At 38.5% G+C, this 26,578-nt stretch overlaps 1 pseudogene; it reads left to right on the forward strand.

Moving 5' to 3' along the window:
• The first annotated feature begins 553 nt into the window (after positions 1-553).
• Positions 554-25,036, forward strand: LOC116111587 (annotated as a pseudogene).
• Positions 25,037-26,578: the final 1,542 nt, after the last annotated feature.

A 26,578-nucleotide genomic window follows, 5' to 3' on the forward strand; every position in this document is an offset into this window, starting at 1 on the left:
GTTTTCGCTTTTATTGACAAGTTATGTGATTTTCTTGTTGATTTATTATTATATTGATACTTATACATACTTTAAATTGTCTCGTTTTGTCTCCTATATGTAGTTTTTTTATCTTCTTCGGGGCAGAATTACGCAACCAGCAATATAACTGCCAGAGAGGTCGTAGCCGCAATTGCCTTTTGTGCACAGGAACAGATAAATAAAAACAAATAATAGGGGAGAGATCCATTTTGGATAAACATTGTTTTACCCAATCGATTAAGAGCACACGGCATATATGATGTATGCGCGCATAGAAGAGATCAAATCTATCCAAACTCGGCCCTTCTAGATAATTGACTAAAACTCTAAAGTTTTTTTTTTTGCTTGGACTATTGCTATATTCATTACAGCACAGTCACTGACTCACTGCCTCTATAAAATCACTTCATCAGTCACCACAATCCACATATTGAAAAAATCATTACAAGAATCCTAGCAAGACAAAAATGGAAGACACAACCATCCTCTACTCATCTCTTTCTCTTCTCTCATCATTCTCGCTTTAAAGCTGTTGTTTTCAATCAAGAAAAAGCCGCAAAAATCTTCCCCCTAGCCCACCTTCATTACCGATTCTTGGGCACTTTCACCTCATAAAACCCCCTGTCCATCGCGCTTTGCACAAGCTATCGCAAAAATGGTCCTATCATGTCCCTTCGATTCGGCTTCCGCCCTATGATAATTGTATCCTCATTATCAGCAGCGGAGGAATGCTTTACAAGAACGACATCGTTTTTGCCAACCGCCCAAAGTTACTCATGGGCAAGCACCTTGCCTATAACTACACCACTCTCGTGCAATCCCCCTATGGGGATCACTGGCGCAACCTCCGTCGCATACTGCCATTGAAGTATTCTCATCAAATCGTCTTAACATGTTTTATCCATTAGAAGGGAAGAAATCAAATGGCTGCTGAAAAATCTGTCTTGCGGGTCTCGCGAAGAGTTTTCAAAGGTGCAGCTTAAAACAATGTTTTCAGAGTTAACGTTTAATATTATGATGAAATGGTCGCAGGAAGCGGTACTACGGTGATGAAGTGGAGGATAAGAAGAGGCAGGATGTTAGGAAAATGTGTAAGGAGGCTACAACATATGGTGGGGTGTCGAATCCAGGAGATTTCTTGCCTATCTTGAATTGGATTGACGGTGGTGATCTTCAGAAACAGTTTTAGGCTAATTAAAACATTGACGGTTTTTGCAAGGTTTAATTGATGAGCATAGATGTAAGAAGAGTAATTTAGAGAGCATGATACAATGATTGATCATCTGCTTACTTGCAAGAATCACAGCCAGAGTATTACACGGATCAAATCATCAAAGGGCTTATACTGGTTAGTCAATTTCTTTTTGTAGATTTATTTAATTATCTTTAGGTTTTGGCGGGTAATTGCATGCGCTATTAGTGCGTCGTTGTCATTATCATAATGAGTGGCTAACGATTAAAATAGAGAGCTAGGTTATCATTCAGCTGAACCTTATCTCTATGCACAGAACTTCACTTGTAGATCTTTCACGTACACGAGATATATATTTATTATATATATATATATATATATATTATATATATCAAGAGGGATCGTTGTCGTCTTGTTATAACCTAAATCTATCTTTTGCTACCAATAAGACTTTCGTTCCAATTTTATAGTTGTTTAGTTTTACTCTCCTTTTAACTTATCATTTATTCTTTACACTTATGGTAATGTATACCGGAACAGATACATCCCAGTTACATTAGAATGGGCTATGTCCAATGGTGAATCACCCGGAAACATGAAAAAGGCAAGAACGGAATTAGACCAATCAAATTGGCCAATATCGTTTGATGAGAACCTGATCATCTAAACTGCAATATGTTCAAGTATTGTATCAGAGACCCTTCGATTATACCCGGCAGCCCCACTTCTTGGTTCCTCATTCGTCATCCATGACTGTTCCATAGGGGGATACGATGTGGCACGAGAAACAATTTTATTGTCAATGCTGGCCATTCATAGAGATCCCAGCTGTGGGATGACCCAAACAATTTCAAGCCCGAGAGGTTTTACAATGAAGAAGGTCAGGCCCACAAGCTAATAATGCCATTTGGACTAGGAAGGCGGGCGTGTCCTGGAGCAGGTCTGGCTCAGCGTGTTGTGGGATTGGCTTTGGGGTCGTTGATTCAGTGTTTCGAGTGGGAAAGGATTAATGAGGAAATGGTTGATATGTCTGAAGAAGGGAGGCATCACCATGCCCAAAGCCAAAGCATTGGAGGTTATGTGTAGAGCTCGTCCCATCGTAAATATGTCTCTTTGGCTCTGACTAGAATGTTTTAAGTATGTTTGTGTTCTAGGTTATTTTCTTCATTAGTTATAGCTATCTTATTTGGTTGGTGGATTTTTATTAAGTGTTCTTATATTCAATGGGATGTGTTGTGTGGTGATGTATATAGCATTAGTTAATTATATCCACAGCTGTATCTTGTCTATCAATTAAATGATGTTTGTACACATACTGTTATAATTTTTTCTTCGTAAAATCATCTGCATTGTGGCAATTATTCATAAGTGTATTAATGAATTTTTTTTACCAGTCATTCATTTATATTTTAAAGTTAAAATTTTATAAAACTTGCATGATTAATCATAAAAGGTGTTGATACGAAAATTTACACCAACCTGAGAGATCCGATTGACCTTAGTGGAATTGGAACGATGTGTGCGTGATTTAATGAAAATCATATATTAAATAATTAAAGAGCAAAAATGAGCGATGACAAGAGACAATTTAAAGTGGTTTGGCAAGTTTAAGAGCCTACGTCCACTATTTCTCTTATATAATGAGAATTATAAATGATGATCTTTTCCTAAAACATTGCCTAGTCCCTAAAAACAGTTGTACATGGTAAAATCTACGGTTACGGAATGGGGGGTTATGATCTTGTGAGTTTGAGGCCATTAGCAATCTACTGCACCTGCACACACAAAGATATAAGTTGAAGCGAACAGAAAACACTAAGGTGGTGTTTTCCGTAGGCACTCTGACACTCAGTCAGCAGGCTGAATGAGCTAATTTAGCGAGGGTAAGGGAAAGAGAGGTTACCAAAAGTTTAGTTGGACTAAACTACGTGGCGATGTAAAACTCTCAAAGGTGAATTAGGGGGTTTGAAGGTGTAATGTTGAATGCCTTATAGAGGGCAGACCTCTGTTTATATAGCAATTGTAGATCTCTAAATCCTACAGGCTATAATTCCATAATGGTTGAGGTTTAGTGAACAAGAAAGTCTTCATTTACTTGCCTTAGTAGGAGAGAGTCCTATTTGGTCTAAGATTCGATCTTAGACGAATTATGATGTATGTGGATTTCCTAGGGGAATCTGGATAGTACTAAAATAGGATGTAGACGCCTTGGGTTTAGTAAACCCTAGGCCCAGTAAGTGATCTTGGATCAATGGCCTAGGCTCAGATAAACTAAAGGTGGGCCTTGAATCAAGGCCTTAGTGATTTGAGTTCATCATTGTTAGCCTAGTGGTGTAATGGACTGACCCATTACATAAATTCTGCTATGGGTCCACCAGAATGGGGCCAAGGCTCTGAGCTCCATTGAAGGTGTTTAGCTTTTGAGCCCATTGAGGCTGAGGACATTTTTTATCCCTAACAGTTTGCCCCCCACTCTCTAAGTTAAGGAGTACTTAGCTTAGAGAGTAGTTACTATTGCGTGAAGGGGTATTCAGCTGGTTTGACTATCCAGATATGCGAGTATCAATGTAGATGCCAGGTCTTCAGTTCATGGAATCGGGTCTTGAGTAAAATTTCTCGTATGAAGGTGCCTCACTTGTGTGCCAAGCCAAATGGGTGAGTATGTAGATTGCAATTTTGTTCTCGCTCAGCGCATCGAGCTAAGTGAGAAATGCAATAAGCAAAGACCTCACTCGGTGCATCGAACCGAGGGAGGGCATGCGAAATATCCAGTGGCACCCTCACTTGGTGCATCGAACCGAGTGAAAGATGTGTGGTTCCTTGAAGGTGTGTTCCATTCGGTGCATCGAACCGGAGAGGACGTGAGGCACATCCCTTGAAGTTGTCCTCACTCGGATGCATCAAACCAAACTGAGTGAGAGGAAAATTGATTTCTTGGAGAAGCATTCACTTGGTGCCTTGGTTGAGTGAGTAGAGATAGCAAAATCTTCAAGGATTTCTCCTGGTTCGCAATATCAAGTCGAATTTCTTCCTAATGTACCCATTCGGTTGAGTTGACTAAGTGTTGTTGAATGTGAGTGTCTTGTATCATAGGTTGATAATTTCATTCGGTCGGGCAGACTGAGCAATTGGTTGGCGCCTTTAAGGCTCTACAAACGTGTATGACGTGGCAACCTTAAATTTTGAGCGAAATGCAAATCTAAGTAACTTATCTTGCGACATGTGTACGGTTAGATCTCTTTTCTGTGCTTGGGTGGGAAACGAAGAGCCGCATTGTTTGATGACTAATCAGGTTTACCACATGTACCCTTTGTTAGCTTTGTCATTAAAGGTGCAGAAGCAACTGTTTCATTGCCATTTCTCTCCCCATTTTTCTCTTCCTTCTTTTTTCTTTTCTATTTCATTACTTCTTCTGTTCGGTGAGGAGATCTTGACGATTTCAGCCATTTTCACTGTAACATACTCTCTTTTGCTATTTTTTGTTTCCTTTCAGCCTTTCTTTGTGTTTTTGGTATTTTTGAGGAAGTTTGGGTGAGGTTTAGTAATTTTTAGAAGAGTTTGATGAAGAGGAGCGTGAGGTTTTTGGTTTGAACTGGGGTTTTGGTGGATTTGGTTTTTGGAGGGATTTTGAGTGTTCAAGATTGATTTGTTGTGGTTTCTTTAGTGTTTAAAGGGAGAGGTTTTGGGTTTTGAAGCCGTTTACTGTGTATTTTTGGTTGATTTTGGAGTTTTTAGGTTTTGGGGAGATAAAGTGGAATCGATTTACTAAGGTTTCCACTCGCGCTACTCTTCTCAGTTTGCTTGACTGAGTTGAGTGAGGTGGTTTGAGGGCTGGGATTGAAGTTTTTCAAATTGGAGCTAAGGCACATAAGTCATCCGGTTTGTCAGATCGAGTGGAAGAACCAGATTGTGAGTTGGAAGGTGTTAGGGTGTGGTCACTCGGTTGTCCTAACCGAGTTGAGTGTGTTTGAGAGTTGGGGCAAAACCAGTAAGTTAAGCATTAGGTAGTCGGTTGCCTTGGATGAGTGGGTGCGTTTGGAGCTGAAGAAAGACTTAGCCTCGGAGAATTAGTCGTCGCTCGGGTCGATTGGAATAAAGTGTGTGTTGAACTTCAATGCCGTAGTCAGAGTCGGGCGAGTCGAGTAGGCAGGTATGGAGGGTGGCAATGAGTACGAGGGAGCCCTAACAAGGGTGTTGATGCCAGAGGGTGGAGACGTATCTGTAGGCATACCGAGGGGGTTAAGTGTAGTTGCTCCTAGGCTGAGTGGTACTGATTATAGTAAGATATTTTAGATGGGCAGGGATGTGTAGGGAAGACTCTGATGATTCTAATGGTTCTGAAGACTTGCCCTCTACTAGGTGATTCGAAGGGGAGTCGAGACGATTTGGCAGTGGGGTACTGAATATGGACTATCCACCCTTGTTGAAGGAGAATGATGTGTGGAAGATCAGGACACTATACCATATTCCTGAATCAGTTGAAATAATACCCAAGTTGTACGAGAGGGTTGACTGGAAAGCCAAGTTGGGTGAGTTGTCTATGAGAAGTGGTTCCGTGATGAGATAAACTTCCAATACCTTGTCTCGTCTGGAAGGTGCTAAACACATTATGATTGTGCCAACCCAAATCATGCACTGGGTGGAGACTGCTGATGGCTTTGGAGGTTCTCTGTCTGTAGAACCAAGTAATGTTTGGGTTGCACGAGTTGTTATACTCATATTTTTTGAAGGAGCAGGACAAAGATAAGGGTAGATACACAGTGACACTCAGGCATGACTAAATCCACCTTGTAACCAATCTACGGTCGAGTGACAAAAATTGGAAAGAGCACTTCTTCTTAGGGGCGAAATAGTCTTTAGAGAGAGAGGCTAGGCGAGATCCCCTATATCTAGCGACAACCGTTGGAAACTTATTCTTGACTTGTATTTTGATTCCTAAGTCTTATCAGTTTTTTCCTTTGCAATCCTGATTACAACTGTCTGGGCAGAGTGCAGATGGCTTGGACGTGCCAACTGGAGAGGTTTTTGCCATACCAAAGGAGCAAGGGATTGGCAAGTGGTGTTGGAGGAGGCTCATTTAAGGGCGAGTCACCTACGGGCTGGAGTGGGGGAGATTCAATGAGGTACCCCCTTCCCTTTGTTCAGCAGACGTGGAACATGCTGCTCATTTGCTATTGCAATCATATTTTGTTGGTGTCAAGCCTGAACCCACTAACTATTAGGAATTTCGATTGTAGAAGGACTTATGAAGAAGTTAACCATCCCAAGTACGAGTGAGTTAATTGCAAGGCGTTGCGAAAAAAGCAAAAATAACTCTTCAACTGGAGGAGAAGGGTGGAGGATGTAGTTGTGACTCCACCCATCAGTCGTTTGTGACTGAGCCGGTCTGATAGTGATTGATCTCGAAAAGGCTGTAGAAAAATCACAAATTAAAACAAAAAATCAATCACTTTCTATGCCAAGATCCGGTATAGATAGAATTGCTTACATATTAATAACAACAAATTTGTACAATATAAATCATAGTAAATAATCCTACAAGGATTAAGAGCACATTACCAACGTTTGGAGGCTCCTTCATACTTTGATTTCGCTTGTCGATTCAAGAAGAGAATCACACGAATGTCGTCCACACGAAGATAATTCGTAGAACCTGCTATAATTTTGCTAGAACTATAGATGCTTCAAGAATCAAGAATAAAAAAAAATTCTTTGATTCACTCACTATGAAAATGAGAGAGAGAGAGAAGAAAAGGTGGCTAGGGTTTTCTTTTAATCATGAATGATATTATTATTTTATATATTTTTAATTAAGTTTCACTTATATAGTGTCACTTAATTAAAAACCCCAATCCCAATAAGAATAGCCATGGACTCTTAAGTTCATCATCCTTGCAACCAAACACCACCTTACAGTATTTTAATTTTAATTGATTATTAATATAATTAAATCAATCAATATATATATATATATTAACATTTAATTATTAATAATATTCTTTAAATATATGCGCACATGTATTTAAATATAATCTTACTAATTTTAATTTTAATATTAAAATTAAATGCAGACAACAACCTCAGCAATTTAATTACACTATAAGATTACCAAAATACCCTTTCATCCTAAAAGACAAAATACCCCTTCCACAAACAATTCTTAAATTATCTTCTAAGTGTGTGACCCATAGACTCCTTATCATATCAGCAGTGAGTAGTATCGCGATTAACACCAATTAATTGTCTCTACCACAGACCAAGATTGGCCCCTGAGCAAGGCATCATGGCCACTTGATAGATTCAGATTCAGCGAAACAGCTACCTGTCAACGATATGGTTATCGTACAATCAAATCCTTTCATCTCTGTTATCTCATCGAGACTAAGGTCCAGAAATAGTGTCAACCCTAGTTATCCTCGATATCTATGTATTCAGTTATTGGAACAATGACCGAAATATAAATTGGATTGATTTTTGGCCACAGTTTTAGTGTCATTGCCATTCCTGAATTACGTCGTGAGATAACTTCTCTTGCACCCGGAGCGATGAATCCTTTGTCAACCACCATAGTCTTGATACACTCTTGATGCAGCCATCACTATTGTATTGACAGCTCTATATAAATTACATTAGGCTAGTGTCAAACTAAACTAATCAGTGCACAAGGCGCTCCAGTGACCTCAAGTCTAAGGATCACATGCACCACCATTCGTTAGAGGATTTATTCCATAGAAATTGGGGTTACCATCCTATGGAATCCCTGGTGGGTCTGTCCAGTGAACTTGCCTCTAACAAGCCCCATGCTTTACACCAGGTTGTCGGCAAACAACCTTGACAAGTGAGATCAGTCACTGTCTTTCGACAGGTCGTTCAACACTATGATAGTCTTACCGTATTATCTGTGTCCTTGGTTATAAATACTAGGGCTACGGACGTTTCTAGAATGGCCACCATATGTGATCATAGGTTTCTCACTATCAAGATTTGAAACACTTGATACCCTCATCATGGTTCTACCACCCTAAGATATTTATCATTACATACACATATAGAAGAATATGCCTTTTTTATTGATAAATAACATTTATTACAGGATCAATTTTACAATAATCGATTGGCTCTAGGGCACCTACTCTACGGTCGTTTAAGACGATGGTTTTGGACAACAGAGTGAATGTTGACTTTATGTCCTAGCTTCTACTTGACTTATTCTGATACATTGACTCATTCTTGTTTCATGCAGATGAGAGTGAAAGATGATGCTGGAATCAAGCATATCATACTATAACAAGTATGTCATAGTTTAAAAACAAAATTCAATCAAATGAAAAGTAAGGTAGAACATGTTACCTTAAGTCCTTAGCAACCTTGAGACTCTAATTTCAGAGAAATTAAGCAAAAGACTATCCACACCAAGGGAAGAAGAAATTTGGCCAAGAGAGATTTAGGGTTCTTAGAGATTTGATCTCTACACAAAATTGATATATCATTTTCTTTATATAGGAACCTTGTAAACAATTGAATAATTGTTTTGGACTTCCTTAAACAATTCCATAATTGTTATGAAGTTGTTAAACTTCTTTAAATTATAACATTGGATTAACATTAATCACAATTAACAACTTAACTCTAATTGTTTAATACAATTTAATCCTTAAATTGTTTATATGTTTACATTACAACCCCTTATAAAATCCAATTATATAAAGAAATGATTATATAAATAACTTCATTACCCTCGGTAGGTGCAGCCAACCTTGGATAATCAACTCTCTCTGGCTATTTCCATTCTCCTTAGTTTTTATGTGTGACCTCTTAGGTTCACTGTGGCCTAGCCGTGGGCCCATATCACAGTCTTTTCGATATGTTTTGTCTAACTTTATGAACAAAACTCCCACTGATTATGGTAGGCATTTAGCAATGCTCCTAACCCCTAAGTCACAATGAAGATACTCCAACGAACCTTTTACAATCATACACGTTGTATAATCAAATCCTTCTGTTATCTAATCCCAATTAAGATGATTCTGGTATGTCAAAATCCTATCTAATTGTTAATTCAATACATATGGAACGTGTCACTATGAAACAACCTTTCATGTAACATTTTATATACCCCGGCCGGAGATTCCATTTTCCAATTTATCTTGACATTTTCTAGGAACTTGATGTCAATCTATACCAAGTCAACGGATCTCATCTTGACTATCACTTGTCCTCACACATAACAACACATGGCCAAATCGGCTTATTAAAACATGGCATGATTAGCCTCGTGTATATACACCGTATGAACCGTATGTGTTATGCAGAATCCAATCGTGATATCTCAGGTCTAAGGATTAATAATATACTAGTACGATCTTATGATAATCATTGACTACTTTTTAAATGTCCATGTGATTCATCATAATGGTCATATGCGATAAACTGTTCACTACTGCGTATCCATGCTAAGGCCTCAGTGATATAACTTTTATAATCACCCACACTAATACATCACATGATATTCTACAGAGGCATTCAACATGCCTACTATGTAATATTATTGCCCAATTAATATACCTATGTAGGGAATACTTTGATGATTTTGATCTTCTAAGATTGTATCATCCGCATTTCACACGTAATCCATATATATAAATGAAGCAATAAACCATATGTGAAATAAGAAATTTTCTTCTACTATAATAATAAAATGTATAACAAAATATATACATTAACATATATATACAAAACATAATGCCTTGGAACTGATGACACGATTGGTTCGTAGGCATACACAACAAACTCCCACTTGCACTAGAGCCAATCGTTGTGGTATCTAATACCCATCTTCTCAGATGATGATCCAATGCTTCGTGTCATCGCTTTAGTATGGATCAACTACGTATCCGCTGAAGGTGTTTTCTGCATCAATTTCCCAGCTTCAATAAGCTCTCTCAAAATATATATTTACGCTGAATATGTTTTGATTTTTGGTGCGCTTTTGGTTCCTTTGCTTGTGCAATAGCCCTTATTGTCACAAAACAAGGTTATCGATACACTATGTTTGAACCACGTCAAGTTCAGGTACATTTTGCGTATCCACACACCTTCTTGTGCTGCTTCTGAAGCTGCAATATATTCAGCTTCTGTAGTGGAGTCGACAGTGGTGATTGTTTGGAACTTTTTCAACTAATTGCTCCTCCATTACATGTAAAGATGAATCCGTGTAGACTTTCTATCACCACATCTGATTGAAAATCAGAATCTGAGTATCCCTGGATTTTAAATTCTAACCCCATAACTCAGTATAAAATCTTTAGTTTTCCCAAGTACTTAAAGATTGTTTTAACTACTGACCAATGTTTCTGTACGCCCCACTTGAGGTACGTAGTTTTGTTTCCTCTTTCGCCCTCATTTGAGTTGTTTTTGGTATATTGTTGATAGTTATTAGTTTGGTGTGTGTGGATTAATTGCCTTGAAATGGTTAAAAATAGAAGAAGTGTAATATGCCGAGCTTCGCGGGGCGAAGAAGAATCTTCGCCGCGGCGAAATGTGTTGAAACCACCGGAAACTCTCTGGACGGTTTCGCCGCGGCGACAGAAGTTTCTTCTCCCGCGGCACAGGCCGATTAAAATGTTGCTCAAGTTTTAGATATTTTCTTCCCTAAGGGCAATTTGACCATTCTACTACCGCTAATTAGCAGGAAAGAGTGGGAGTTAATTGTGAGGATTTTCATGGAGAATATGTTTTATGGGGTTGTTTGTATGAATCAAAGGATAGGATGGAATTTCCAAAGAAGAGTAAGGGCAAAATGAATGATTGTGTATATTTTTCATTAAAAGAATGATCAGAAAACCCCTCATTCTTCTTCTCCAAAAACGCAACTCACCATCTTTACTCCTCTCACAACTTCTCTTTTCTTTTGATCAAGGATTTCCAAGGGTTTTTTGAAGTGATTTGGGGTAGAAAAAGCAACCTAAGGCTTCCTAAGGTAAGATTTCTACTTAAATTGAGTGATTTGGGAGTTTTAACCCATATTGAAGTTTGAGGGTTTTTTATTCTTTTGGTTAAGAGTAGAGGAAAAGTCAAGCAAAACAAGTGAAAGGAAGAACTTGTGAAGTCTCTCCATAACAGGTAAGTAAAACCCAACCCAAGTTGATATTTATGAATTTTCTTGATTAGGTTTTTTGTAGAAATGATGTGTGTATGTGATGTACATGTGATTGCCATGAATGAGCTTAAATAGAGAATTTGATGCCTTGTGATTGCTTATTTCTTGCAAATATGAGAAATGAGTTTTTGGGTTGGCAAGGTAGTTTGAGATGGAATTGAAGGGTGTTATGGAACCCTATTTGGAAGTGCTTTCTTTGACAGGTTTTTATGACTTTGTGAGGTTTTTCCCCATTTTGGATGGTGAGAAAAAGTTTTAGAATCATTGCTATAATAGAGTTTTTATATGCACATGATTTTGATGAATGCCTAATAGAGGTTTGAGTGTGAGTAGTAAACCTTAATTCTTGCAACATTGCATGTTGGCATTTCTAGTGCATTTGTAAGATGAACCATCCATAGGCACTCTAATTGTGCATTGAAAAGTGACCTAGAAGTGTAAGAAAATTGTGTATGCAATTACCCTAAGTTAGAGAGCTTGTGGGTATAACTACTCTAAGGGTAAGAGCATTGAAAAAATGCTACAATAGAAGGATTTAGAAGTAGTATAGTTGGGATGATGCTTTGTGATCACACCCGACCGTTTGGGAATCGGATTGATGCTTTGTGATCATCACCCAATAGCCCTTAGAGATGGGTTGATGCTTTGTGATCGTCACCCAATGATTAATAGAAATGGGGTAGATGCTTGTGATCACTACCCGATTAGTTATTAGATAAGTGGTTTGATGCTTTGTGATCACATCCAATAGTTAGTAGAAGCGGTTGATGCTTTGTGATCATGCCCCCCAGTGACTAGGACGGTTTAATGCTTGGTCTCGTTACCCAAAAGTCATGAGGAACGGGTAGGTGCTAAGTGGTCTCCACCGATAGTTAGAAAACCGAGTAGTGCTTTTGTGATCCCCACTTGGTAGTCCCTAAGAATGGGTTGGTACTATGTGAATCCCCCCGATAGTCATGGAGAGTGAGATGGTGCTGTGTGAACGCCATCCGGCCGTACCTCCGGTAAGATGAGGCCATGGTATTTAGTAGAAACAGAAACAGAAACAGAAATAGAATTAGAAAGGAAAGAATTAGGAGTTATAATCGGGACAGACAGTTAGAGGGTTACTTACTGATCCATTATTTGGTGCTCACCCCGTTTTTTCCTTTGTGGATGCAGTCTGGTGATGAAGCAGTCGAGGGCGTCGCAACGAGAGAAATAGCTACAACTGTTTCCCCTGTTTTGTCTTTTCCAAATACATTTTGTAAACAGCACTCTTTATGTATAAAAAGACACATGATTATAATGAAAGAAAACTTTGGGCCCAATTTTTTACATTGTTATCATGCATGCACTGTACTATTTTTCAACAATTGTTCCAGTTCTCTCCTGGATTTGGATTGATATTATCTGCTCGCAATACTTATAGCATATGCCTATCAGGCCTTGTACATAGCATTGCGTACATAAGACTACCTACGCTGAAGCGTAGGGTATATACGCATCCGCTGTCACTCCTAATCAGCTCAGGACTCTATCCTTAGAAAGATGTAGTCCCATGACCACAAGGCAAAAAACTTCTTTTGGAGTTTGCATGTTGAACTTTTTTCAACATTTTTCTCTATATCATGCTTCTGAGATAACCCCTATCAATCCTTTTCGCTCTATTTCTATGAGGCGAATTCCTCGGATGTAATTTGCTTTCTCCTAAATCTTTCATGGAAAGCTTTTGACAACCACATCTTAACTTCAGTCATCATACCAATCATTCCCATTAATAATAGGCATCTACATACATATGAGGAAAATCATGACATGATCTTTAACCCCACTTTATACACACGGTTCATCCAGATTCTTTATGAAACCAAAAGTTTGATTTTTCATCAATCAGATATTCCATTCCAGCTTCTGTAAGCTTGCTTCAATCCATAAATGGATCTATGCAATTTGCACACTTTATATCTCTCAGCATTGGATACAAAACCTTCAGGTTGTTGCATATATATGTTTTCCTCAATAAATCCATTGAGGAACGCGGTCTTGACATCCATTTTCCAAATTTCATAATCATAGTGTGCTGCTATGGTTAGCATGATTCTGATGGATTTAAGCATTGCAATATAATCCAACCCTTGTTTCTGAGTATAACCTTTCGCTACCAGTCTAGCCTTATAGGTCTCTACCTTTCCATCTGCGCCAACTTTTCGCTTGAAGACCCATTTACAACCAATAGGAACTATTCCTTCTGGAGGATCAACAAGTGTCCAAACTTGATTAGCGTACATGGATTCTATTTCAGAATTCATCGCTTCTAGCCATCTTCCAGAATCGATATCTAATATCGCTTCTTCATAAGTTTTAGGATCATCTCTTTGATCAACTTCTCCCACTGAAAAAGATTCAAAAACTTTTTCATGTAGAAAGCCATAATATCTCTCTGGAGGTCGAGATATTCTAGAAGATTTACGGGCTGGAACCATTATGTCATGCATTGAAGGTTCTTGATCTGGTTCACCTATCTGAGTATGATCGATTTAAGACTCTTCGAAATATTCTTTGAGTTCAAATTTTCTTCCTGCACCTCCTTCTTCTAAGTATTCTTTCTCAAGGAAATGTGCATTTCGACTGATTAAAATTCTTTGATCAGTAGGGAAGTAAAAATAATATCCTAAACTTTCTTTAGGATATCCTATAAATCGACTTTTTCCAGATCTTACGTCCAACTTGTCTATTTTAATAATCTTGACATAAGCTGGACAACCCCAGACCTTTAAATAGTTAAGACTAGGTGGTTTGCCATACCACACTTCATATGGTGTTTTCTGGACTGATTTAGATGGTGCTGTATTTAAAATAAACACTACTGTTTGTAAGGCATACCCCCACAAGTAAATCGGTAAGTCCATAAAAGTCATCATTGATCACACCATATCCAATAAAGTACGATTTCTCCTTTCAGATAACCATTGTGTTGTGGTGTAAATGGAGGAGTTAATTGTGATATAATCCCATTTTCTTTTAGAAAATCTCGAAATTTCGTACTTAAGTATTCACCTCCACGATCTGATCATAGAATTTTAATACTCTTTCCAGTTTGTTTCTCGACTTCATCCTTGAATTCCTTGAACTTTTCAAAAGATTCTGATTCGTATTTCATTAAATACAAATACCCATACCTTGAATAATCATCAGTAAAGGCAATGAAGTAGTGGAAACCTCCTTTGGCCATTTCATTAAATGGTCCACATACATCTGTATGTATTAATTCCAGCAATTCTTTGGCCCTTTCCCCTTTACTCTTAAAGGGTGACTTCGTCATTTTTCCTTGAAGACAAGATTCACAGGTCGAATAAGGTTCTAAACCCAATGAACTTAAAAGTCCACTTTCTCCTAACTGGTTTATTCTTCTGTCTCCTATATGACCTAATCTATGATGCCAAAGTAATTTAGGATTAATTTCATTAGGAGAGGAAAATGATTCTGTGAGAAGCATTCACTTGGTGCTTGGTTGAGTGAGTAGGATAGCAAAATCTTCAAGGATATTCTCCTGGTTCGCAATATCAAGTCGAATTTCTTCCAATTACCCATTCGGTTGAGTTGACTAAGTGGTGGAGTGAGTGTCTTGTATCATAGGTTGATAATTTCATTCGGTCGGGCAGACTGAGCAATTGGTTGGCGCCTTTAAGGCTCTACAAACGTGTAGACGTGGAACCTTAAATTTTTGAGCGAGAAATGCAAATCTAAGTAACTTATCTTGCGACATGTGTACGGTTGAGATCTCTTTTCTGTGCTTGGTGGGAAACGAAGAGCCGCATTGTTTGATGACTAATCAGAGTTTACCACATGTACCCTTGTGTTAGCTTTGTCATTAAAGGTGCAGAAGCAACTGTTCATTGCCATTCTCTCCATTTTTCTCTTCCTTCTTTTTTCTTTTCTATTTCATTACTTCTTCTGTGTCGGTGAGGAGATCTTGACGATTTCAGCCATTTTCACTGTAAACACTACCTCTTTTTGCTATTTTTGTTTCCTTTCAGCCTTTCTTGTGTTTTTGGTATTTTTGAGGAAGTTTGGGTGAGGTTTAGTAGATTTTTTAGAAGGTTTGATGAAGAGGAGGCGTGAGGTTATTTGTGTTTGAACTGGAGTTTTGGTGGTGATTTGGTTTTTGGAGGAGTTTTGAGTGTTCAAGATTGATTTGTTGTGGTTTCTTTAGTGTTTAAAGGGAGAGGTTTTGGGTTTTGAAGCCGTTTACTGTGTATTTTGGTTGATTTTTGGAGTTTTTAGGTTTTGGGGGAGAAAAAGATGGAATCGATTTACATAAGGTTTCCACGGCTCTACTCGTCTCAGTTTGCTTGACTGAGTTGAGTGAGGTGGTTGATTGAGGGCTGGAGATTGAAGTTTTTCAAATTGGAGCTAAGGCACATAAGTCATCCGGTTTGTCAGACTGAGTGGAGAGAACCAGATTGTGAGTTGGAAAGTGTTAGGGTGTGGTCACTCGGTTGTCCTAACCGAGTTGAGTGTGTTTGAGAGTTGGGCTAAAACCAGTAAGTTAAGCATTAGGTAGTCGGTGCCTTGGATGAGTGGGTGCGTTTGGAGCTGAAGATAAGACTTAGCCTCGCGAGAATTAGTCGTTCGCTCGGGTCGAGTGGAAAAGGAGTGGATTGTTGAACTTCAATGTCGTAGTCAGAGTCGGGCGGTCGAGTAGGCAGGTATGGAGGGTGGCAATGAGTACGAGGGAGCCCTAACATGGTGTGATGCCAGAGGTGGAGAGTATCTGTAGGCACCGAGGGGGTTAAGTGTAGTTGCTCCTAGGCTGAGTGGTACTGATTATAGTAAGATATTTTAGATGGGCAAGGTGTGTAGGAGCGGAGAATCATCAGTAGGAAAGGAATGACCAAAGGAATTAAAACTAAGCTCGATAACAGGGGACCAGAATAGGAACCACAAAGAAAGACATCAACTCCGGCTACTCAAACCACCGGGAGACCAGGAGAACTACAGAAACAAGAACTCTGATGATTCTAATGGTTCTGAAGACTTGCCCTCTACTAATGGTGATTCGAAGGGGGAGTCGAGACGATTGGCAGTGGGGTACTGAATATGGACTATCACCCTTGTTGAAGGAGAATGATGGTGGAAGATCAGGACACTATACCATATTCTGAATCAGTTGAAATAAGGATACCCAAGTTGTACGAGAGGGTTGACTGGAAAGCCAAAGGTTGGGTGAGTGTCTATGGAAATGGTTCCGTGATGAGATAAGACTTCCAATACCTTGTCCGTCGGGAAGGTGCTAAACCCTTATGATTGGTGCCAACCCAAATCATGCCAAATGGGTGGAGACTGCTGATGGCTTTGGAGGTTCTCTGTTGTAGAACCAAGTAATGTTTGGGTTGCACGAGTTGTTATACTCATATTTTTTGAAGGAGCAGGACAAAGATAAGGGTAGATACACAGTGACACTCAGGCATGACTAAATCAACCTTGTAACCAATCTACGGTCGAGTGAAAAAATTGGAAAGAGCACTTCTTTAAGGGGCGAAATAGTCTTTAGAGAGAGAGGCTAGGGCGAGATCCCTATATTAGCGAGCAACCGTTGAGAAACTATTCTTGACTTGTATTTTGATTACTAAAGTCTATTCAGTTTTTCCTTTGCAAATCCTGATTACAACTGATTGGGCAGAGTGCAGATGGCTTGGAAGTGCCAACTGGAGAGTTTTTGCCATACCAAAGGAGCAGAGGATTGGCAAGTGGTGTTGGAGGAGGTCATTTAAGGGCGAGTCACATACGGGCTGGAGTTGGGGAGATTCAATGAGGTACCCCCTTCCCTTTGTTCAAGCAGACGTGGAACATGCTGCTCATTTGCTATTGCAATCATATTTTGTTGGTAGTCAAGCCTGAACCCACTAACTATTAAGGAATTTACGATTGTAGAAGGACTTATGAAGAAGTTACCATCCCAAGTACGAGTGAGTTAATTGCAAGGCGTTGCGAAAAAAAGCAAAAAATAACTCTCAAAATAGGGAGGAGAGGAGGGTGGAGGATGTAGTTGTGACTCCACCCATCAGTTGTTGTGACTGAGGCGGGTCTGATAGTGATTGATCTCGAAAAGGCTGTAGAAAAATCACAAATTAAAACAAAAAATCAATCACTTTCTATGCCAAGATCCGGGTATAGATAGAATTGCTTACTTAATAAACAAAAAATTTGTACAATATAAATCATAGTAAATAATCCATACAAGGATTAAGAGCACATTACCAACGTTTGGAGGCTCCTTCAATACTTTGATTTCGCTTGTCGATTCAAGAAGAGAATCACACGAATGTCGTCACCACCGAAGATAATTGTAGAACCTGCTATAATTTTGCTAGAACTAATAGAATGCTTCAAGAATCAAGAATAAAAAAAAATTTGATTCACTCACTAGAAAAATGAGAGAGAGAGAGAAGAAAAGGTGGCTAGGGTTTTCTTTTTAATCAATGAATGATATTATTATATTAATATGTTTTAATTAAGTTTCACTATATAGTGTCACTTAATTAAAAACCCCAATCCCAATAAGAATAGCCATGGACTCTTAAGTAATCCATCCTTGCAACCAAACACACCCTTACGGTTATTTTATAATTGATTGATTATTAATAATTAATCAATCATATATAATATATTATATAACATTTAATTATAATAATAATCATTAAATATATGCGCACATGTATTAAATATTAATCTACTAATTTTAATTTAATATTAAAATTAAATGAGACAACAACTCAGCAAATTTAATTACACTATAAGATTACCCAAAATACCCTTTATCTAAAAGACGAAAATACCCTTCACAAAAACAATTCTTAAATTATCTATAAGTGTGTGACCCATAGACTCTTATCATATCAGCAGTGAGTATCGCGCGATTAACACCAATTAATTGTCTCACTACTCACAGACCAAGATTGGCCCTAGCCAAGGCATCATGGCCACTTGATAGATTCAGATTCAGCGAAACAGCTACCTGTCAACGATATGGTTATCGTACAATCAAAATCTTTATCATATGTTATCTCATCGAGACTAAGGTACAGGAAATGTGTCAACCTCAGTTATCCTCGATATCTATGTATTCAGTTATTGGAACAATGACCGAAATAATAAATTGGATTGAGTTGTGGCCACAGTTTTAGTGTCATTGCCATTCACTGAATTACGTCGTGAGATAACTTCTCTTGCACCCGGGAGCGATGAATCCTTTGTCGAACCACCATAGTCTTGATACACTCCTTGATGCAGCCAATCACTATTGTATTGACAGCTCTATATAGAATTCCATTAGGCTAGGGTCAAACTAAACTAATCAGTGCACAAGGCGCTCCAGTGACCTCAAGTCTAAGGTCACATGCACCACCATGTTAGAGGATTTATTCCATAGAAATTGGGGTTACCATCCATATGGAATCCTCTGGTGGGTCTGTCCAGTGAACTTGCCTCTAACAAGCACCCATGCGTACACCAGGTTGTCGGAAAACAACTTGACAAGTAGATCAGTCACTGTCTTTCGACAGGGTCGTTCAACAACTATGATAGTCTTACCGATATCTGTGTCCTTGGTTATAATAATACTAGGGCTACGGACGTTTCTAGAATGGCCACATATGTGATATAGGGTTCTCACTATCAAGATTTGAAACACTTGATACCCTCATCATGGTTCTACCACCCTAAGGATATTTATCATTACATACACGATATAGAAGAATATGCCTTTTTATTGATAAATAAACATTATTACAGGATCAATTTTACAATAATCGATTGGCTCTAGGGCACCTACTCTAAAAGGTCGTTTAAGACGATGGTTTGTGACGAACAGAGTGAGATGTGTTACTTTCAATGTCCTAGCTTCTACATTGACTTATTCTGATACATTGACTCATTCTTGTTTCATGCAGATGAGAGTGAAAGATGGATGCATGGAGAATCAAGCATATCATACTATAACAAGTATAGTCATAGTTTAAAAACAAAATTCAATCAAATTGAAATAAGTAAGGTAGACATGTTACCTTAAGTCCTTAGCAACCTTGGAGACTCTTAATTTCAAGAGAATTAAGCAAAAGACTATCCACACCAAGGGAAGAAGAAATTTGGCCAAGAGAGAGATTTAGGGTTCTTAGAGATTTTGATCTCTACACAAAAATTGATATATCATTTTCTTTATATAGGAATCCTTGTAACAATTGAAATTGTTTTGACTTCCTTAACAATTCCATAATTGTTTGAAGTTGTTAAACTTCTTTAAATTATAACATTGGATAACATTAATCAAATTAACAACTTAACTCTTAAATTGTTTACATAACAATTTAATCCTTAAAGTTGTATATGTTTACAATTACAACCCCTTATAAAATCCAATTTATATAAAGAAAATGATTAATATAAATAACTTCATCACCCTCGGTAGGTGCTAGCCAACCTTGGATAACAAATCTCTCTGGCTATTTCTCCATTCTCTTAGTTTATGTGTGACCTCTTAGGTTCACTGTGGCCAGCGTGGGCCCAATATCACAGTCTATTCGATATGTTTTGTCATAACTCTTAGAACAAAACTCCCACTGATTATGGTGGCATTTAGCAATGCTCCATAACCCCTAAGTCACAATGAAGATATACTCCAACGAACTTTTACAATCACACGTTGTATAATCAAATCCTTCTGTATCTAATCCCAATTAAGAATGGATTCATGGTATGTCAAAATCTTATCTTAATTTTAATTCAATACATATGGAACGTGTCACTATGAAACAACCTTTCATGTAACATTTTATATACCCCGGCCGGAGATTCCATTTTCCAATGTATCTTGACATTTTCTAGGAACTTGATGTCAATCTATACCAAGTAACGGATCTCATCTTGACTATCACTTGCTCACACATAAACAACACATGGCCAAACGGCTTATTAAAACATGGCATGATTAGCCTCGTGTATATACACCGTATGAACCGTATGCGTTTATGCAGAATCAATCGTGATATCCTCAGGTCTAAGGATTAATAATATACTAGTACGATCTTATGATAAAATCATTGACTACATTTTAAATGTCCATGTGATTCATCATAAATGGTCATATGGATAAACTGTTCACTAACTGCGTATCCATGCTAATGCCCTAGTGATATAACTTTATAATCACCCACACTAATACCATCACATGATATTCTACACGACGGCACTACAGTATATGAATTAGCCCATTAAATATCTATGTGGGAAAACTTTGATGATTTTGATCTCTAAAGAGACATCCGGACATTTCACACCGTAATACATATATATAAAGAAGCAATAAACCATATGTGAAATAAGAACATTTTCTTCTATTAATAAATAAAATGTATACAAAATATACATTAACATATATACAAAACATAATGCCTGGAACTGATGACACGATTGGTTCGTAGGGCATACATAACAAAACTCCCACTTGCACTAGAGCAATCGTTGTGGTATCTAATACCCATCTTCTCAAGATGATGATCCAATTGCTTCTGTGTCATCGCTTAGTAAGTGGATCAACTACGTTATCCGCTGAAGGTGTTTTCTGCATCAAATTTCTCCAGCTTCAATAAGCTCTCTCAAAATATGATATTTACGCTGAATATGTTTTGATTTTTGGTGCGCTTTTGGTTCCTTTGCTTGTGCATAGCACCTTATTGTCACAAAACAAGGTATCGGATAACTCATGTTTGGAACCACGTCAAGTTCAGGTACAAATTGCGTATCCACACACCTTCTTGTGCTGCTTCTGAAGCTGCAATATATTCAGCTTCTGTAGTGAGTCGACAGTGGTCGATTGTTTGGAACTTTTTCAACTAATTGCTCCTCCATTACATGTAAAGATGAATCCGGATGTAGACTTTCTATCATCCACATCTGATTGAAAATCAGAATCTGAGTATCCCTGGATTTTAAATTCGAACTCCATAACTCAGTAAAATCTTTAGTTCTTCCCAAGTACTTAAAGATTGTTTTAACTACTGACCAATGTTTCTGTAACGCCCCACTTGAGGTACGTAGTTATTGTTTCCTCTTTCGCCCTCATTTGAGTTGTTTTGGGAATATGTTTGATAGTATTAGTTTGAGTGTTGTGTGGAAATTGCCTTGAAATGGGTTTAAATAGAAGAAGTGTAATATGCCGAGCTTCGCGGGGCGAAGAAGAATCTTCGCCGCGGCGAAGATGTGTTGAAACCACCGGAAACTCTCTGGACGTTTCGCGCGGCCGACAGAAGTTTTCTTCGCCGCGGCGACAGGCCGATTAAAATGTGCTCAAGTTTTAGATATTTCTTCCCTAAGGGCAATTTGACCATTCTACCGCTAATTAGCAGGAAAAGTGGGAGTTAATTGTGAGGATTTTCATGGAGAATATGTTGATATGGGGGAGTTTGTAATGAATCAAAGGATATGGATGGATTTCCAAAGAAGAGTAAGGGCAAAATGGGAATGATTGTGTATATTTTTCATTAAAAGGAATTAGAATCAGAAAAACCTCATTCTTCTTCTCCAAAAACGCAACTCACCATCTTTACTCCTCTCAACTTCTCTTTTCTTTTGATCAAGGATTTCCAAGGGTTTTTGAAGTGATTTGGGTAGAAAAAGCAACCTAAGGCTTCCTAAGGTAAGGATTTCTACTTAAATTGAGTGATTTGGGAGTTTTAACCCATATTGAAGTTTGAGGGTTTTTATTCTTTTGGTTAAGAGTAGAGGAAAAGTCAAGCAAAACAAGTGAAAGGAAGAACTTGTGAAGTCTCTCCATAACAAGGTAAGTAAAACCCAACCCAAGTTGAGATTTATGAATTTTCTTGATTAGGTTTTGATAGAAATGATGTGTGTATGTGATGTACATGTGATATGCCATGAATGAAGGCTTAAATAGAGAATTTGATGCTTGTGATTGCTTATTTCTTGCAAATATGAGAAATGAGTGTTGGGTTGGCAAGGTAGTTTGAGATGGAATTGAAGGGGTGTTATGGAACCCTATTTGGAAGTGCTTTCTTTGACAGGTTTTATGACTTTGTGAAGGGTTTTTCCCATTTTGGATGGGTGAGAAAAAGTTTAGAATCATTGCTATAATAGAGTTTTATAGTGCACATGAGTGTTTGATGAAATGCCTAATAGAGGTTTGAGTGTGAGTAGTAAACCTTAATTCTTGCAACATTGCATGTTGGCATTTCTAAGTGCATTGGTAGAGATGAACCATCCATAGGCACTAATTGTGCATTGAAAAGTGACCTAGAAAGTGTAAGAAAATTGTGTATGCAATTACCCTAGTAGTGAGAGCTTGGGGTATAACTACTCTAAGGTAGAGAGCATTGAAAAAATGCTACAATAGAATGAATTAGAAGAGTAGTATAGTTGGGATGATGCTTTGTGATCATCACCCGACCGTTATGGGAATCGGATTGATGCTTTGTGATCATCACCCGATAGCCCTTAGAGATGGGTTGATGCTTTGTGATCGTCACCCAATGAGTAATAGAAAGGGGTAGATGCTTTGTGATCACTACCGATTAGTTATTAGTAAGTGGTTTGAGCTTTGTGATCATCATCCAATTATAGGAGAAGCGGGTTGATGCTTTGTGATCATCCCCCGACAGTGACTAGAGACGGGTTAATGCTTGGTGATCGTTACCCAAAAGTCATGAGGAACGGGTAGGTGCTAAGTGGTCTCCACCCGATAGTTAGGAAAACCGAGTAGGTGCTTTGTGATCCCCACTGGTAGTCCCTAAGAATGGGTTGGTACTATGTGAATTCCACCGATAGTCATGGAGAGTGAGATGGTGCTGTGGTGAACGCCATCCGGCCGTACCTCCGGTAAGATGAGGCCATGGTATTTAGTAGAAACAGAACAAGAAACAGAAATAGAATTAGAAAAGGAAAGAATTAGGAGTTATACGGGACAGACATTAGAGGGTTTACTTACTGAGCATTATTTTGTGCTCACCCCGTTATTTTCCTTTGTGGATGCAGGATCTAGGTGATGAAGCAGTCGGAGGGGCGTCGGCAAGCGAGAGAAATAGCTACACTGTTTCCCCTGTTTTGTCTTTTCAAATACATTTTGTAAACAGCACTCTTTATGTATAAAAGACACATGATATAATGAAAAGAAAACTTTGGGCCCAATTTTTACATTGTTATCATGCATGCACTGTACTAGTTTTCAACAATTGTTACATTTTCTCTCCTGGATTTGATTGATATCTGCTCGCAATACTTATAGCATAGGCTATATCAGGCCTTGTACATAGCATTGCGTACATAAGACTACCTACGCGAAGCGTAGGGTATATTACGCATCCGCTGTCACTCCTAATCGTCTCAGGACTATATCCTTAGAAAAGATGTAGTCCCATGACCACAAGGCAAAAAACTTCTTTTGGAGTTTGCATGTTGAACTTTTCAACATTTTCTCTATAATGCTCTGAGATAACCCTATCACATCTTTCGCTCTATTTCTATAGAGGCGAATTCCTCGGATGTAATTTGCTTTCCTAAATCTTTCATTGAGAAAGCTTTTGACAACCCATCTTAACTTCAGTCATCATACCAAATCATTTCCATAATAATATGTCATCTACATAAATATGAGGAAAATCATGACATGATCTTTAACCCACTTTATACACACGGTTCATCCAGATTCTTTATGAAACCAAAGTTTTGATTGTTTCATCAAATCAGATATTCCGTTCTGGAACTTATCATTTATTCAATTTACACGTATAGGTAATGTTATTAGCCGGAACAGATACATCAGCAGTTACATTAGAATGGGCTATGTCCAATTTGGTGAATCACCCGGAAACATTGAAAAAGGCAAGAACGGAATTAGACAATCAAATTGGCCAATATCGTTTGATGGATGAACCTGATCTATCTAAACTGCAATATGTTCAAAGTATTGTATCAGAGACCCTTCGATTATACCCGGCAGCCCCACTTCTGGTTCCTCATTCGTCATCCAGTGACTGTTCCATAGGGGGATACGATGTGGCACGAGAAACAATTTTATTGGTCAATGCATGGGCCATTCATAGAGATCCCAAGCTGTGGGATGACCCAAACAATTTCAAGCCCGAGAGGTTTTACAATGAAGAAGGTCAGGCCCACAAGCTAATAATGCCATTTGGACTAGGAAGGCGGGCGTGTCCTGGAGCAGGTCTGGCTCAGCGTGTTGTGGGATTGGCTTTGGGGTCGTTGATTCAGTGTTTCGAGTGGGAAAGGATTAATGAGGAAATGGTTGATATGTCTGAAGAAGGAAGAGGCATCACCATGCCCAAAGCCAAAGCATTGGAGGTTATGTGTAGAGCTCGTCCCATCGTAAATAATGTTCTCTTTGGCTCTGACTAGAATGTTTTAAGTATGTTTGTGTGTTCTAGGTTATTTTCTTCATTAGTTATATGCTATCTTATTTGGTTGGTGGATTTTTATTAAGTGTTCTTAATAGTCAATGGGATGTGTTGTGTGGTGATGTATATAGCATTAGTTAATTATATCCACAGCTGTATCTTGTCTATCAATTATAATGATGTTTGTACACATACTGTTATAAGTTTTCTTCTGTAAAATCAATCTGCATTGTGGCAATTATTCGATAAGTGTATTAATGAATTTTTTTTACCAGTCATTCATGTATATTTTAAAGTTAAAATTTTATAAAACTTGCAATGATTAATCATAAAAGGTGTTGATACGAAAATTTACACCAACCTGAGAGATCCGATTGACCTTAGTGGAATTGGAACGGATGTGTGCGTGATTTAATGAAAATCAGTAATTAAATAATTAAAGAGCAAAAATGAGCGATGACAAGAGACAATTTTTAAAGTGGTTTGGCAAGTTTAAGAGCCTACGTCCACTATTTCTCTTATATAATGAGAATTATAAATGATGAATCTTTTCCTAAAACAATTGCCTAGTCCCTAGAAAACAAGTTGTACATGGTAAAATCTACGGTTACGGAATGGGGGGTTATGATCTTGTGAGGTTGAGGCCATTAGCAATCTACTGCACCTGCACACACAAAGATATAAGCGTGAAGCGAACAGAAAACACTAAGGTGGTGTTTTCCGTAGGCACTCTGACACTCAAGTCAGCAAGGCTGAATGAGGCTAATTTAGCGAGGGTAAGGGAAAGAGAGGGTTACCAAAAGTTTAGTTGGAGACTAGAACTACGGTGGCGATGTAAAACTCTCAAAGGTGAGAATTAGGGGGTTTGAAGGTGTAATGTTGAATGCCTTATGAGAGGGCAGACCTCTGTTTATATAGCAATTGTAGGATCTCTAAATCCTAGCAGGGCTATAAGTCCATAATGGTTGAGGTTTAGTGAACAAGAAAGTCTTCAATTTACTTGCCTTAGTAGGAGAAGGAGTCCTATTTGGTCTAAGATTCGGATCTTAGACGAATTATGATGTATGTGGATTTCCTAGGGGGAATCTGGATAGTACTGAAAATAGGATGTAGACAGCCTTGGGGTTTAAGTAAACCCTAGGCCCAGTAAGTGATCTTGGATCAATAGGCCTAGGCTCAGATAAACTAAAGGTGAGGCCTAAGTGAATCAAGGCCTTAGTGATTTGAGTTCAATCTGTGAGTAGCCTAGTGGGTGTAATGGACTGACCCATTACATAAATTCTGCTATGGGTCCAACCAGAATTGGGCCAAGGCTCTGAGCTCCATTGAAGGTGTTTAGCTTTTGAGCCCATTGAGGCTGAGGACATTTTTTATCCCTAACAGTTTGCCCCCCACTCTCTAAGTTAAGGAGTACTTAGCTTAGAGAGTAGTTACTATTGCGTGAAGGTGTATTCAGCTGGTTTGACTATCCAGATATGCGAGTATCAATGTAGATGCCAGGTCTTCAGTTCATGGAATCGGGTCTTGAGTAAAATTTCTCGTATGAAGGTGCCTCACTTGGTGTGCCAAGCCAAATGGGTGAGTATGTAGATTGCAATTTTGTTCTCGCTCAGCGCATCGAGCTAAGTGAGAAAATGCAATAAGCAAAGACCTCACTCGGTGCATCGAACCGAGGGAGGGCATGCGAAATATCCAGTGGCACCCTCACTTGGTGCATCGAACCGAGTGAAAGATGTGTGGTTCCTTGAAGGTGTGTTCCATTCGGTGCATCGAACCGAGTGAGAGGACGTGAGGCACATC

Source organism: Pistacia vera, unplaced genomic scaffold (assembly GCF_008641045.1).
Source record: "Pistacia vera cultivar Batoury unplaced genomic scaffold, PisVer_v2 Contig645, whole genome shotgun sequence".
Classification (NCBI taxonomy): Eukaryota; Viridiplantae; Streptophyta; class Magnoliopsida; order Sapindales; family Anacardiaceae; genus Pistacia; species Pistacia vera.